The sequence below is a fragment of the Podarcis filfolensis genome, assembly GCF_964270895.1.
Source record: "Podarcis filfolensis genome assembly, chromosome: 8".
NCBI lineage: Eukaryota > Metazoa > Chordata > Lepidosauria > Squamata > Lacertidae > Podarcis > Podarcis filfolensis.
In genome coordinates, this window is record NC_139611.1 from 75809229 (window position 1) to 75825388 (window position 16160).

General features: G+C 44.2%; 1 long non-coding RNA gene across 1 annotated transcript; it reads left to right on the plus strand.

The window, feature by feature from the left end:
* Positions 1-9458: 9458 nt before the first annotated feature.
* LOC310768040 lies at positions 9459-14447 on the plus strand. The gene is made up of 3 exons (XR_014551170.1): positions 9459-9556; positions 13463-13600; positions 14215-14447. It is a non-coding gene; the product is annotated as an uncharacterized lncRNA (long non-coding RNA).
* Positions 14448-16160: the final 1713 nt, after the last annotated feature.

The window sequence follows — 16160 nt, forward strand, 5'->3', positions numbered from 1 at the left end:
GCCCCCATGCCAAGTGCTAATAAAGACAGTGGGATTTGAGCGAGGCCATAAACTGATCCTGGATGAAGGAACTATCTGATAGGACAATTTTTCACAGTAGACATGCCTTGTGAATAGTAATGATTTTGCCCCCAAGAAAACACATTATTGGCTTCTTTATGGGAATGCTCCAACCTGTTCTACGGAAGGTACTTTGGAATATATTCAGAATGTGTTGCTGGTGGTGATTCCAGTTAAGGGTGGACATGGGTGCTATTGACAAATCCCATTGAAAGGCGGTTGGCTGCAAGTCTGGTTCTCCATAGACCCCCGCAGACAACCTGAATTAATCCTATGGAGCAGCAGTGGTTTGCAGATGACAGTTTGGGAACTGTTGCATTCTTTTCTTAATTAAATAAAGAAATCGGGCAGCCAAACATCTCATTACCTTTGTCCCAGCAATTTGCTGACGTTGGCTAAGAGTAGAGCACATGGGTTGGTACAGTGTCCCAGGAAAGAATTCCATCAAATTTCTTCAATAAATTTGGAACAAGGTGACAACCATCATCTTGATGTTCTGGACACCTGTTCACACCCCGTTCTAGTTTTTCCAGCTGAGAAGTTCCCTCTAATATTAGCTCTCTTTTAGCCATATCCCTGGGAGAGCAGAGAAAGTCTGTGCTCTTTCTGATTATGCTGGACCCCCACCAAGTTCCAATAAAACCAAGGCACTTGTTCTTGATTAGTAGGGCCTTAATTGATTCAGCATTTTGAAACTGACTGCACTGTCAAGGACAGGTCCCTAGATCCTTGTGTTGCAGCTGTGTCTAATACCCCAAGCCTGCCAGCTCCATCCCCCCCCCTACTCCTTCTGTCAATCAGACTGGGTCAGGAGATTGTAAGATTTTGGAGAAAATGGGGATCTCTGCTCTCTGAACCTCACAGTTGCAAACTAGCTCTATAGCAAGCAAGAAGTTAGGAAATGGATTTAATAACAAGGCTGTTCCCAAATAAATGCACATTGATTTGAAAGGAAGTATTATTATTCAGAAAGAAAATGTTGCAGTATAAAATGGGACCAAATGGCCCATAAAACTCGTTACAATTTCCAACTGGAAATGTACAAACCAGACTTATGCATCTGTCATGGATGATTTAGTTGAGTTCCCTGCATTGCAGAGAGTTGGACCAGAGGACCCTCAGGGTCCCTTGCAACCAGGCAGTTCCACAGAACATGGAGACCTTATCAGTTAAAATCTGAAGCAAGGAAGTCACAGCATCCCAGGTGTTGCAAAGTAGCATGGTGGGAAAGATTGACCCAAAACCACCAGTATAGGCTTGCTTTGTAATAAGCATATTAACTGGGGTGAGTTTCCTCAAGCGATCAGGTTTCAAAATTAGAATCTCCTGGTACTTTCACATATACACTTTCCCACAGATGAAACTGCTTTCAAATTTTCAGGCCTCATCCCTGGCCTCAAATACAGAAAACCTAGATGAAACAGCTGCCTCAGAATAATTGTCAGCTTTTGGCCAGGGCCCTAAGTGGGCGAACAATTTTCTTGACACTCTGTGCATGTTCGCTGCAGCTCACGGATGCCAGCAGCCAAAGAACATTAATTTTGGTGGCTCCTTGAGTTCTGAAATGAGATGAAATATGGAACAGCACAACCCACCCTTAACCTAAGCCAAAGTTCAACCCATTTTAATTAACTTCTGAAAAGCCTCCAAACTGGGATTTCATAGAGATGTAAAAAAGCTATAAGGCCATCTAATGGCTCAAATATATATGCTCGAGAATTTGTAAAGGAAGCCTTGTGTACATGAAATACATAAAAACTTTCCCCATCACTCACCTGGGACAGGACGCTCTGTGGGGCCTCTGAGGAGTCTGTCTGTCTCCTCCCACTCAGCTGCCCTACAGTTGAGGGGGAGGTGGTAGATGGACTGTTTGGGGAAGCATGGAGTCTGTTGATGCCCAAGCCACCATGTCACTCCCAGGAGAGACGCATGGCTTGAGTGCACTGCAGGCCCCGCGGTGAGTGTCACCCAGCATTTTGTGACCCCCCTCAGTGGTGACACCTGGGGCGGCCCGCCTGTACAACACACCCCTTCCTGTGTCCCTGCCATCACTGAGATAGAGGAAGGATGCATAGAGTAAATGCCAAGGATGATTTGTCAGAAGCACCTAAAAATACAGGGATGGTGGCATTAAGCTAGACTGGCCACTACTTTCACCTCAGCTTTTTCAAGCAATTTCCACCAAATAATAATAATAATAATAATAATAATAATAATAATAATAAAGAATCCTGAAGAGTGGGCAAAGAGATAACAAAGCTTTTGCCACTTTGAGGGGGCCCTGGGAGGGAAGACTAAGCTTAGAGAGAAGAGAAACATAGTTGTTATTAACAAATGCAGTTTAAGCCAAAGGAGAGAAAGCAGCTTATTCACCTTGCTCCCTATCAGCACCATTCACAGTGGATTAATGGTTCTGCAGATTTTGGCCTGCATTAAAACCCAAGTTTGTAGTAGTAGGGAAACACACCAACCTTTTTTAAACACACCCACACCCACACACACACACAAACCCAAAGAAACACAGAGATAGATATAGACTAAAAACACACACTATGATCTTCCATGTGGGACTCCTATAGTGAGCACTGTGTGGGATGGTTTTTGCAATATTCTTCAAAATTTGCTCCTGCTTGGGACACAAAATTAGAGTGGCCACAACAATTCCTATTTGCAGAGTTCTGGTCTATGTTGAAAAGACTGGTAGTCCAACATCCATAGCAAAGCTCTTATTGCTTAAGAATGGAGAATATTTTTTAAAATAAATGAATTCTGGAATACTAAATAATTGACCATCCAAAGTAGCTTGGCTGAAAGGGTAAAGTCCAAGAGATACCAAATTGCCTGGATGAGAAGCTTGTGTGATGTACTAAGTGACCCCATACCCTCCAACATTTTGGGAGGGCAATTGGGGGCCCACAACCACACCCCATTCTTTGCTCGTGCCCCTTCCCCCAGTGCTTCCTCCCCCAAAAATGTTTAGGGGTACTCTCATTTTCCTACTCATATTGAAATACTGTTCCTCAATGAGGCAAAACTTAGATTCACAACATGCTTAGGAGTATGTGTGCCCCTGCTTTCCCCCAGAAAAGAGCACTGCACCTACCTTTGAGCATTCTATCTCCTTCTCGGGAGTGTTGTGAGATGTGGTGGAGTCTGGTGCAGCCTTCCCCATGCAGTGGAGGCCAGCACAGCCTTCCAGCAGGCCGCACCAAACCACCCACTTTTCCGGAGGCAGCAGAGGCCAGGCTGGACTTCCCGTAGGCCACATCAAACTGCCCACTTCTCCTGAGATGTGAGCGGCCTGGTACAGCCCACCAGAAGGCCTGCCAGCCTATGCTGCACCTCCTGATGCAGCACAGACTGTTTCCTGTTGCAGCGCAGCTATCTTCACCTCCTCCTCTGGTGTTGGAGATGAACCACCACAAGAGGAGGTCAAGGTAAGTTCTCCTTCCATGTTTTGGTCCTGTTTGTGGACTCGCACCACAGCGGAACCATAAAACATCTGGCGCAACCAGTGCGAGGGATCAAAATTGGGGCATTCGGGATTGGGAACAGAAGCCGGGGTAGCGTCTGCCAATCCGTGATGTCCCAAATAAATCAGGATACTTGCGGGGTCTCTGACCCTTGTGAAAATGCTTTCCCGTATCCACTGTGAAGAACACTGGGGATAATGTGGATTCTCATTTGCCAAAATTTCATGGTGTTCCTGGAAAAGATTGCATGCAATTTCAAAATTGCTGTTCCAAGATCCCATCACAGACTCTCTGGGAAAACATGCAGCCTCCATTTGTGCCCACATCTCATTAAACCAGTCATTCACAAGTGCTGCTTGAGGCTCCCATCCCTGACTATAAATTCCTCTGTAAGCTCATAGCTGTATCCATTGCCTTTTTGGGACCAGGTCTTCTTGAAGTCCTTCTTAGCTCTTGATTATGCCAACACCATGAGGATTCTTCTGTGCACAGGCCTCCTCTTGAGCTTGTTTTCAGTAGGTGAGTAGAAACCAGAGATTCTGTGTTCCATTAACTTCCTTTAGAATAGGGAGGGGGTCAGTGGAGCTAGAGAAAGGAGGTCAAGAACATCATGTGCTCCTGGATTGAATAAATGGATATTGTGATGAAGAGCAGGAGAATCTGGGAATCTTGGTGTGATGAGAAAGTGAATCATACAAGTTACCAAAGTCCCCTAACACTATCATAGTTATCTCTACACCAAGGGAGTGCAGTCTAGGAATGTTGATGCCAAGCAGGCTCCCCCGGCTGCAAAGATCTCCTTCCTGTCAAGGAAAAGTCCCTAAATGGAGTGTTTTGATGTCATGGAGGGGTTGAACTGCCCCAGCCTCCATTGGACCCTGTTCTTGGCTACTGTGGCCCCCTACTTCCACCTGCTGCACTTGCCAGCGTGCTATGCTAGGGCTTGGATTGCTCCATTAGGGAGCAAATTGGGCATGCAGGCAAGGGGGTGGGGTGGAATAAAACGTCTCATTACATATTATTTTGCTTTTAATGAGCTATTGCTCCAGAACTGCAGTGGCATGTTATCCCCCCCCCCAATTTTTTTTTATTGATTTGCACAAAATTATAAACAAATAAACTGACAAACAAACATAAATCATAACCTTGTTAAAATTATAAGTATTAACATTGTTAAGTGACTTCCTCGCTTCCCCTTGGTTGAATTTCAATGTATATCCTTTTAACGGTTTTCCAAATCAGAGTTCTTATAAACTTAACTTAATCCTTTAACATCCTTATAGCTTTTCAATTCAAAATTAAACATATTAATTCAACACCTAACTTATATAAAATCCTAAGCCAATCTAATACTTGCAAGCTATTTCCAGTTAGTTTAACTTAAGAAATTTGACTAAATAATCATTAAATTTCCTCCATTCCTCCTGATACTCCTCCTCCTTCTGGTCACAGACTCTTCCGGTTAGGTCGGCTAGCTCCGAAAAATCCATCATCTTCATGTGCCATTCTTCCATGGTTGGTAATTCTTGCGTTTTCCACTATTTAGCTAGTAAAATTTGAGCAGCAGTTGTGGCATACAAAAATAATTTAACATCTTTCTTGGGCAATTCCTGACCAATTATTCCAAGAAGAAAGGCCTCTGGTTTCTTTATAAATGTATATTTCAACATTTTTTTTCAATTCATTATAAATCTTTTCCCTGAAGTCTTTCACCTTGGGGCTGGTCCACCACATGTGGTAAAGGGTTCCTTCGTTTCTTTACATTTCCAACATAGATTGTCACAGTTATGATATATCTTTGCTAATTTAGCAGGACTCAAATACCATCTGTACATCATTTTCATTATATTTTCCTTTAACACAATACATGCAGTGAACTTAACCCCTTTTTTCCACAGTCTTTCCCAATCCTCAAACATTATGTTAAGTCATACATCTCTTGCCCAATCTATCACCACGGATTTAACTTGTTCATCTTTTGTATGCCACTCCAACAATAACTTATACATTTTAGACAATTGTTTACCTTTAGTGTCCAACACTAAAGTAGGGAATCAAGAGATAAAAAGTAGGGAATCAAGAGATAAAAAGGAACAACGGGCAAGTTTGGCCTTGGAGAGCAAAATGAAGCAGGGCAAAGGCTAATAGAGTTCTGTCAAGAGAACAAGCTGGTCATCACAAACACGCTTTTCCAACAACACAAGAGACGACTCTACACGTGGACATCACCAGATGGGCAGCATCGAAATCAGATTGATTATATTCTCTGCAGCCAAAGATGGAGAAGCTCAATACAGTCAGCAAAAACAAGACCTGGAGCTGACTGTGGCTCGGATCATCAGCTTCTTATAGCAAAATTCAAGCTTAGACTGAAGAAAGTAGGAAAAACCACTGGGCCGGTAAGATACAATCTAAATCAAATCCCTTATGAATACACAGTGGAAGTGAGGAACAGGTTTAAGGATTTAGATTTGCTAGACAGAGTGCCTGAAGAACTATGGATGGAGGCTCGCAACATTATACAGGAGGCAGCAACGAAAACCATCCCAATGAAAAGGAAATGCAAGAAAGCAAAGTGGCTGTCCAATGAGGCCTTACAAATAGCGGGGGAGAGAAGGCAAGCAAAATGCGAGGGAGATAGAGAAAGATACAGGAAATTGAATGCAGATTTCCAAAAAATAGCAAGGAGAGATAAGAAGGCCTTCTTAAACGAGCAATGCAAAGAAATAGAGGAAAACAACAGAATGGGAAGAACCAGAGATCTGTTCAAGAAAATTGGAGATATGAAAGGAACATTTCATTCAAAGATTGCCATAATAAAGGACAAAAGTGGTAAGGACCTAACAGAAGCAGAAGACATCAAGAAGAGGTGGCAAGAATACACAGAGGAATTATACCAGAAAGAAATGGATGCCTCGTACACCCCAGGTAGTGGGGTTGCTGACCTTGAGCCAGACATCCTGGAGAGTGAAGTCAAATGGGCCTTAGAAAGCACGGCAAATAACAAGGCCAGTGGAAGTGATGGTATTCCAGCTGAACTATTTAAAATTTTAAAAGATGATGCTGTTAAGGTGCTACACTCAATATGCCAGCAAGTTTGGAAAACTCAGCAGTGGCCAGAGGATTGGAGAAGATCAGTCTACATCCCAATCCCAAAGAAGGGCAGTGCTAAAGAATGCTCCAACTACCGCACAATTGCGCTCATTTCACACGCTAGCAAGGTTATGCTTAAAATTCTACAAGGAAGGCTCAAGCAGTATGTGGACCGAGAACTCCCAGAAGTGCAAGCTGGATTTAGAAGAGGCAGAGGAACCAGAGACCAAATTGCAAACATGCGCTGGATTATGGAGAAAGCCAGAGAGTTCCAGAAAGACATCTACTTCTGCTTCATTGACTATGCAAAAGCCTTTGACTGTGTCGACCACAGCAAACTATGGCAAGTTCTTAAAGAAATGGGAGTGCCTGATCACCTCATCTGTCTCCTGAGAAATCTCTATGTGGGACAAGAAGCTACAGTCAGAACTGGATATGGAACAACTGATTGGTTCAAAATTGGGAAAGGAGTACGACAAGGCTGTATATTGTCTCCCTGGTTATTTAACTTATATGCAGAATTCATCATGCGAAAGGCTGGGCTGGATGAATCCCTAGCCGGAATTAAGATTGCTGGAAGAAATATCAACAACCTCAGATATGCAGATGACACAACCTTGATGGCAGAAAGTGAGGAGCAATTAAAGAACCTTTTATTGAGGGTAAAAGAGGAGAGCGCAAAATATGGTCTGAAGCTCAACATCAAAAAAACGAAGATCATGGCCACTGGTCCCATCACCTCCTGGCAAATAGAAGGAGAAGAAATGGAGGCAGTGAGAGATTTTACTTTCTTGGGCTCCATGATCACTGCAGATGGTGACAGCAGCCACGAAATTAAGAGACGCCTGCTTCTTGGGAGGAAAGCAATGATCAACCTAGACAGCATCTTAAAAAGTAGAGACATCACCTTGCCAACAAAGGTCCGTATAGTAAAAGCTATGGTTTTCCCAGTAGTGATGTATGGAAGTGAGAGCTGGACCATCAAGAAGGCTGATCGTCGAAGAATTGATGCTTTTGAATTATGGTGCTGGAGGAGACTCTTGAGAGTCCCATGGACTGCAAGAAGATCAAACCTATCCATTCTTAAGGAAATCAGCCCTGAGTGCTCATTGGAAGGACAGATCGTGAAGCTGAGGCTCCAATACTTTGGCCACCTCATGAGAAGAGAAGACTCCCTGGAAAAGACCCTGATGTTGGGAAAGATGGAGGGCACAAGGAGAAGGGGACGACAGAGGACGAGATGGTTGGATAGTGTCTTTGAAGCTACAAACAGGAGTCTGACCAAACTGCGGGAGGCAGTGGAAGACAGAAGTGCCTGGCGTGCTCTGGTCCATGGGGTCACGAAGAGTCGGACACGACTAAACGACTAAACAACAACAGTGTCCAACAACTCTGTCTCCAGCTTAGATTTTTCAGAAGCAAAACCATTTTTCTTATCCAATTTGTACAGTTCATTAATCTGGTAAGAGTAGAGATCTAAGCAAACAGCAGCTAGCTTAATCCCAGCTGCGTCATTATCTGCCGAGCCAGGGAAAATGGCGGAGGAGGAGTCTTATACAAACTTGTTGAAGGAAATCCTGGCTCAGATTCAAGCCTTGAAGTCGGTTCAGCAAAATGTGGCAGAACTTTAAAAAACACTTTCAACAGATGAAAGAGGAAATGTCTCATTATGAAGATTGCTTGACTGTCCACAAAACACTTATGCAAGAAAGTCGCAATACTTTGAGTAAACAAATTACTTATTTAGAGTCACAACTGCAGGAAATCTAGAACACAAGCTACTGGATTCAGGTTACAAGAAAGAAGATTCCAACTAAACATCAGGGAGAACTTTCTGACAGCAACAGCAGTTTGACTGTGGAATGGTCTCCCTCTGGAAGTTATGGACTCTCCTTCTTGGAGGATTTTAAGCAGAGGCTGGATGGCCATCCATCATGGATGCCTTAGTTGAGATTCCTGCATCATAGGGGGTTGGAGCAGATGTCCTGTGGGGTCCCTTCCAAGTTTAAAATCCTATGATATTATGTGTGGTCTTTCTCTATGCAATTAAAAGAGGAGAACTTTGGAAAGAACTTAGAAAGTTATATATTAAGAGTTTATTTTGCTGTCTATTTTGTGATTTTAAGTTGCTACTGGGGTTCTCTCTTGGCACCCAAGAATTGTCTTTTTATACCTTTTTTCTCTTGAGTCAGCAAATTGGAGATGCCTGGGGCATATGATCATGACACTGAGCTTTTGTGATCTTCCTTTCTCTCTGTAGGGGCGCCACTACAATGTATGACATGTCGATATCTAAACGACAACACTTGTATCCTGCGACAGGCACGTAATTGTTCAGGAAACACTTGCCGTGAAGTTGCTCTACAAAGCGATATATGTGAGTAAGGTTTCTCCCCCCCGCCCCCAAAGAACCCTTCTCAACGGAGGCCTTCCACACACTCAGAAATTATCATGCTCTGTGCGATCAAAGAATTACAGTAAAATCCATACACATGTGACTCAGTCCAAAAGTCTTCTGTAAAATATACAGAAGAGTCTGCCTGCGTGCAACATCTTTTCCTCACAGAAGGAATTATGTGGACTACAACTTTATTAATGGGGATGAAGGATTCTCCAGAAAGATTTCTGAGTTCTATGATGATATTACAAGGGGAGCACCTGACATATTTAGTGATTCATCTCTTAACCATGATTTCTCCCCTCCAAATGTTCTCTCTACAAAATCTGGGGCAAAAATGATTGACTTGATATTCCTTTCTAATTCTTCTTCACAGTTGCTGAAGACATCCTCAGACCTACTTACAGTGACTGCGTTAACACTCAGGATTGTATCCCAGGCATCTTTTCTTTTGCTGGAGGAACCCTCCAATTCTTTCGAATGCAAGCTGAATGCTGCAATACTGACCTATGCAACAAAAACCCTATTCAGTGTAAGGGCCCTAGTATTTTGGACACTTTCTGTATCAACAATTCTTGCCCAGAGGCAAAATATAGAACTTCCCAAAGAAAAAAATGTAATAATAAGACATTTACCGTATTTTTTGCTCTATTGTACGCAGTTTTTCCTCTCCAAAAATTGAGGGGAAATGTGTGTGCGTCCTATGGAGCGAATGCAGGCTTATGCCATAGCCGCGCGCAACCCCTCCGGCAGGGAGAGGCTGCATGGGGCTATGGCTTCTCTCTGGCAGGGAGAGGTTGTGTGCAGCCTGTACGCTGCTCTTTGGGGCTGGGGGCAGAAAATATTTTTTTTATTGATTTCCCCGTCTAAAAACTAGGTGTGCCCTATGGTCCGGTGCACCCTATGGTGCAAAAAATACGGTATATTCCACCAAGTGTCCATTCTTTTAAATATAAAGATAAAGGTAAAGCGACCCCTAACCATTAGGTACAGTCGTGACCAACTCTGGGGTTGCGGCACTCATCTCGCTTTATTGGCTGAAGGAGCCGGCATACAGCTTCCAGGTCTTGTGGCCAGCATGACTAAGCCACTTCTGGCAAACCAGAGCAGCACATGGAAACGCCGTTTATCTTCCTGCCGGAGCGGTACCTATTTATCTACTTGCACTTTGACATGCTTTTGAACGGCTAGGTTGGCAGGAGCAGGGACCGAGCAACGGAAGCTCACCCCGTCGCGGGGATTCGAACCCCCGACCTTCTGATCAGCAAGTCCTAGACTCTGTGGTTTAACCCACAGCGCCACCTGCGTCCCACTCCTTTAAATATAGCCTTTCCATAATATATGCATAATATACTTCAGCCCTTACAGAATGTGTATGGAGCTGACTTACCTACTTGAACCATTGTGGGCCGACTGGAAGAAGACATTCGAAACATTTGCATCCGGTGATCTCGTCGTCGGAGTCCCACTTGGGATTTCACACGGCTGAGGCTCTATCAGAGTGGTTTGAGTGATTGAGAGTAAGGCTACAACACTCACTGGAAAATGGGTTGCTTTCATCCAGTGTGTGGATTATCCTTTGTGTGTCAAGGTCCCCAAGCCACCCCAAATAAACTCACACTTCACATATCAATTTTGTTTAAGGTTTTTTTGGCATGATTTTGGCGGCAACTTTATTTAAATACACACATGTGAGTGGTTGCTTAGGCATTGGTTACAACTATCTGTCCTTGCCCCAGGGACAGAACTGACTTCTGGATTCCAGCAGAAGCCAGTCAGGGAAAACAATATTGGGGAGAAATGAAGCTGGGCAGCAGACCCTTACTTCTCACCCGCATGCTCCCGGGGCTTGCACGGCCCAAGCCCAATGCCAGGGACTTGGATGAAAAGGATGGCAAGCCCCTTTAATGGAATTCCCTTGCAGCACCACCATTGGAGGGGTAGGCACTTACCCCTCCACCCACCAATTTTAACCAATGCCTATCTGCAAACCTTACAAGTTGTGAGGATTTGCTACGCAGTAGGCAAAAACCAAATGGCACCAGCCAATCAGCCAAATGCACAAAATTCCTACCAGGCCCCTGCCCCAACAGCAGGTGACCCCATGACAGGCATAGCAAGGTCAAAGCAAACAACCCCCCCAATTCAGGGAGGGTGGGCGGGTGATCTGGTACACGCAGCCCAAGAGGACGCCGAAGGCTGTGTGCCCAGTATTAAAAACCTTTGACCCCACCTCCAAATTGGCAAAATCGAAGTCTCCCCAGAGACTCAAATTGCCCAATCACTGCCCGTGGACATCCAAACAGGTCTGGCCAGCAACAGTGGGTGGCCTGCTGGCCCCCACTGCAACACGTGCTCTCTGTTAGGGAGAACAATTTTAGCAACAAGTATATTTCTAGAGATTACCGTATTTTTCCCTGCATAGGGCGAACCTGACCATAGGGCGCACCTAGTTTTCAGAGGGGGAAATCAAGGGAAAAAATATGATCCCCCCCCAGCTCTGGGAGCAGCGGACAGGCTGCTCTCACCCTGTGCACTTCTCCCAGACCTTCTCCCTGCTTTTGCGGGAGGTGGAGGAAATCCCCCACCTCCAGCAAAAGCCCACAGTTTGGGGAGAAGCGGACAGAAGTGCGCAGCCCAGACCTTCTCCCAGCTTTAAGGAGCCCGCGGCTCCTGCGGGCTTTTCGACCAGGAGGGAGAAGGGACTGACACGGCCAGTCAGTCCCTTCTCCCTCCTCGGGGAAAAGCCTCAACCGCTGTCTCCCGAGCTTGTGGGGCTGGCGGTGGGGGGAAGCGATGCTTTCTCCCACCGCCAGCTCTCCAGGCTTCAGCGAAAGCAACGCGAAGCCTCCGGAGCATGGAGGGAGCGCTCCCTCTGCACTTCGGAGGCTTCGCGTTGCTATCACTGAAGCCAAGGAACCTGCATTCGCTCCATAGGACGCACACACATTTCCCCTTAATTTTTGGAGGGGGAAAAGTGCATCCTATAGAGCGAAAAATATGGTATATTATCTTGATTGAATGAAGGTACATTTGGCTGCAACTTTGGTTTTGAGACATCCCGTATTGTACTTGAACATGATTTTGGTTTTGCAGTTGTCCCACAAAAATGCTCACCAACTCTAGTCACTCTTCCCTTAAAAAAAACTCAACAACTCTGGGGAATCCTTCTCCCTCCAACGACAATAAGTAGATCACTGCCATTTTTATATATATACTGGGAGTAGACCACAGTCTCTTGGGAGTTGGACGTGCCTGGCATATATTATGTAAAGGCTATATTTAAAGAAACAGACACTTGGTGGAGTATAAATGTCTTGTTTTTACATTTTGTCTTTGAGAAGTTCTATGTAATTGCATACAGAGTCATGTGAGCTGTGTTTATTTCTCTGTATTCCTTTGTGTAGTGTTTTGCTTACTTTGTTGCAGAGGCAAAATATAACTGGGTGAAAGGTTTGTCTTCCTAGTGTCTCTGGAAAGCAGTTGGACTCCTCTTCACGAGTCCCATAAAATCTGATGTGGGGATCTTGTGCTTTTCCATTTGGTGATCAAATTTTGCAGCTCAAAAAGCAAGTAAAATCTGATGTGGGGATCTTGTGCTTTTCCATTTGGTCATCAAATTTCCCAGCTCAAAAGCAAGTAATAGTTTTTGCATGTCTGGGAAAATCAAGAGATGTGCACACATTTATCAATTTATATATGAGGGTGGGGGGAATTGACATATTTATTAGTGTGACTTTATTTATAACTGGGTGTGTTACTATTGTCACATTCCATGAAGTGTAATGAAAGAAGCAACAACCCTTCTAAAATGTCAAAACTAGATCCTATTTAAGATTTGACTGAATGTTGCAGCATTTTCATTTCACTGTTAGGGGCAGGGCGGCTGTTGCCCACAGTAAACCAGTATGTACCAGTAGCATCATTCCCAACAAATGATCTTGTTAATGGTGATAATCACAATGATCACTCCAAGACTGAACCTGAAACCACTATAAATGCCTATCATGGATAGTAGAAAAGTATCATCTTCCATTCAAAAGAGTAAGCCTGGATCCTAGAATCTTTGGGAAGCCTTGTTTCATCTCATAGGCTGGTAAGGATCAATGCCAATCTGCTTTTGTCCTGGGTGGCAGAATTGTCAATCTCATTTCACACAGTTCAGATCACTCTCATGCAGAAGCAGGTAGACACCAAGATGCATGTTCTGAGAAAGACCTGCATATGTTACATACAGAAGCCATACTCATGAGCAACACTCAACAATATTTATATTAGATTTTCCCAGCTGGAACATTTGATGGCACTTTTAGAACACCATGCCAGTGGGGGGGGGAGTGATAACCCTTTGTACGAACTGGAAAATAAGGGCCAGAATGGACCAGTCATGTCAAAATAAATTGAATCCATCTGCTGACCATAAATTTCATTTTGCCAGTTCAACCTGGGAGGTTTGGTCCACTTCAGTGCCCATTCTGTTTCACGAGGAATGCAAATAATTGTGTGGTCGTCAACACCCATAACTGCCCTATTAGAGGGACTAAGTGCATAACATTTGCTGGTATCATGCAGCAAGGTGAGTAGAACTGCCAATCAGCAGAGGGTGGGGGTGAGGGAAAGCAGCTGCCAGCCACCAGCTACGTGACCCTTTTCTGACCAAATGTGATAAAAGCAAAAGCTGGGGGGAGGGGGAATCTGTGTTTTATTTGAGTGGATGAATTTAAAGTTTTCTTTACACTGTTTGCCCCATTCCTCAGTCAATGGCATGGTGTTGACCCACCCCCAGACAATCCTGGGAAATTCCTGATCGCATGGAAGCAAACATGTACAAAGCTGTCATTCCCATTTTGAGTTTCCACATGCCTTGGAGGGATGTTGTATTGTGGGCTTTGGGGGAAATTAAATTGGTGGCTAAATTCGCAAATGTGGGCTTCACCCAATAGCCTTGGTCTGGTCAGAATACAAGTAGACAGGGAAGAAAGGGAAAGCAGGGCTTGTGGAAGACATCAGAAATGGGCTGTTCTCAGGTGCAATGGTCCTGAAATCTGCCTGAAATCTGAAATGGTCCTGAAATCTTGTGAATTTTCAGGGAACATAAGAGGGGTGGGGGTAAAAGGGTCCTGCAGGTTGCCCAAGTGTGCCGGGTCCTTAAGTCCACCCTGACTCATATTAACATTCTTCTCTTTCTAGTGGGTTCAGGTCAAGTGTCAGCTGCTTTCAAAGGATGTGCAACACCAGATTTCTGTAATTTCATAACAACAATCCCAACAGGAGTAAAGCGAAGTCTGAATGGCTTGGTGTCGTTCAATGTCACCCAAGCGACATGTGTTGATGCCCAGCCATCATCCTATACTTCTGGCCTGTAGATGTGCCCTTCGTGGGACTTGGGAGGAAACTGTGCTATCAGCGGCAGGGTGTGGAAGATCTCTGGAGATGCTGAAGATGCCTGAGGCAGGTGCAAAAAGGCAAGAAATTGAGATTTGGGAGCTGTAGTTAGAGAAAATATGGCACAGGGATTTCCATTTGAATTGTGATCTGAATAAATTGATAAAGCAGACAAATTCTGTTTCTTGCATTGGGGCTTTTCAAGTGAATAATTTCTATGCAGTGATGGCACAATGAATGTTAACTTCTGAAGGCCAAGAACGAGAAGAAAACTGAAAATTGTAATCTGGGATATTAATAGTTTTTCCCTAATGGCACAGGTTTTAGTTTGGGTTTTTCTTTAGTAGGGGGAACTAGTTCCACTAGGAAAGCTGAATGAAGAGAAAAGCATTACACTTTCTGGCATTGTTATGTGCTCAGTCTAGAAGGCTCGTTTTTCCATTACACCACTATTATCTGCAAAAATGTAAAGAAACTAGAGATCAGATGAAAGATCTCAGTTGTCAGTCCAGTTACATCCTGACTTAACTAGTAACTGATTTCTTTGGCTCACCCACCCCCACCATTGAAATGTTTCCAGAAGCTTTGATTCTGAGGAATATTCAATTAAAAATTCACTAGCAGCCTGTACCTGGCTGTTCTCAGGAATTCCAAGGAACTAAAAATCTGTATGGTTTGGAAAGGTCTATAGACTGAAACTTCCTTCTTGATGTCAGGAACCCTCAAGACAAATTGTCCCAAGACCATTCACATTCTAAAGCCAAAACACAGGTGTAGCATGAAAGGTGAGGTCCAGACATAATCCAAGGTCACAACACAGTAAGTCCTTTGTTAGGGGTAAAGGCATAATGCAAAGTCAGATCCCTTAAGGGTGCCCTGAACCCAATCATGTTTCTGTATACTTAATGTGGGGTGCATGAGTTGTTAGGGGAGGGGTTTTACCTCTGGTGGAGGACACGTTGTGCTCATTCTGGGGTAGTTTGTTCACCTTTGCCCCCCCTTGCACTCTGCTTTCACCTGTGGCTGCTGGAAGCAAGTGACAGCATCCACACCCCAGGAACTGGCTTTGAATGGCTAGCTAAACCAGGTGAGGGTAGCCGTTGGGTCTCAAACCCTTGTTGAGTTAGGGATTTCCACTGCATGCAAAGGCAAGCTCTGGCGGATTGAGCAGATGAGAGCAATGGTTTTTTTTTGCACATGATGTAGAGGGAAGTGAGGGGCAGATGGGGAACATCAGCCTGGGAAAGTAGACCATCTAAATGGAAAACTCTGACCCTAAACCTCCACTGCTTTGTGGGATATCTTCAGGAGAAGAAAAGGCTTAGGAATAAACCCTACACCAGTGGTTTTCAACGTTTTTGAGTCTACAGCACCCATGACCAACCGCATTCCTTCTGTGGGAGCCACTTACATTGGGATTCCATTACAGGGCATTGCCCTGTTCCACTCCTGTCCCATTCCGCCCCACCCCCTTTCACTGCAGTTTTTGGTGCAGGTATAAGTGTTAACCGCAAGCGCCAATTGCACACAAGTGGTGATCCCCATGTACCTGGTGAAAACTTGTGTTGTTTGGTCATTTAGCAGTTTTAAGGCTTAAAATTTAAGCAGTAGAGCTTTGAAAAAGCTTTTTTTAAAAAATGATGAGTCATCCATTTCTCTGCAAAATATTGTATTTGTAAGTTGGGGGGAATGAAAACAAACTTAAATAATGAAAAAAATATACTCTGGGAAAAATTATACCAACAGAAAAA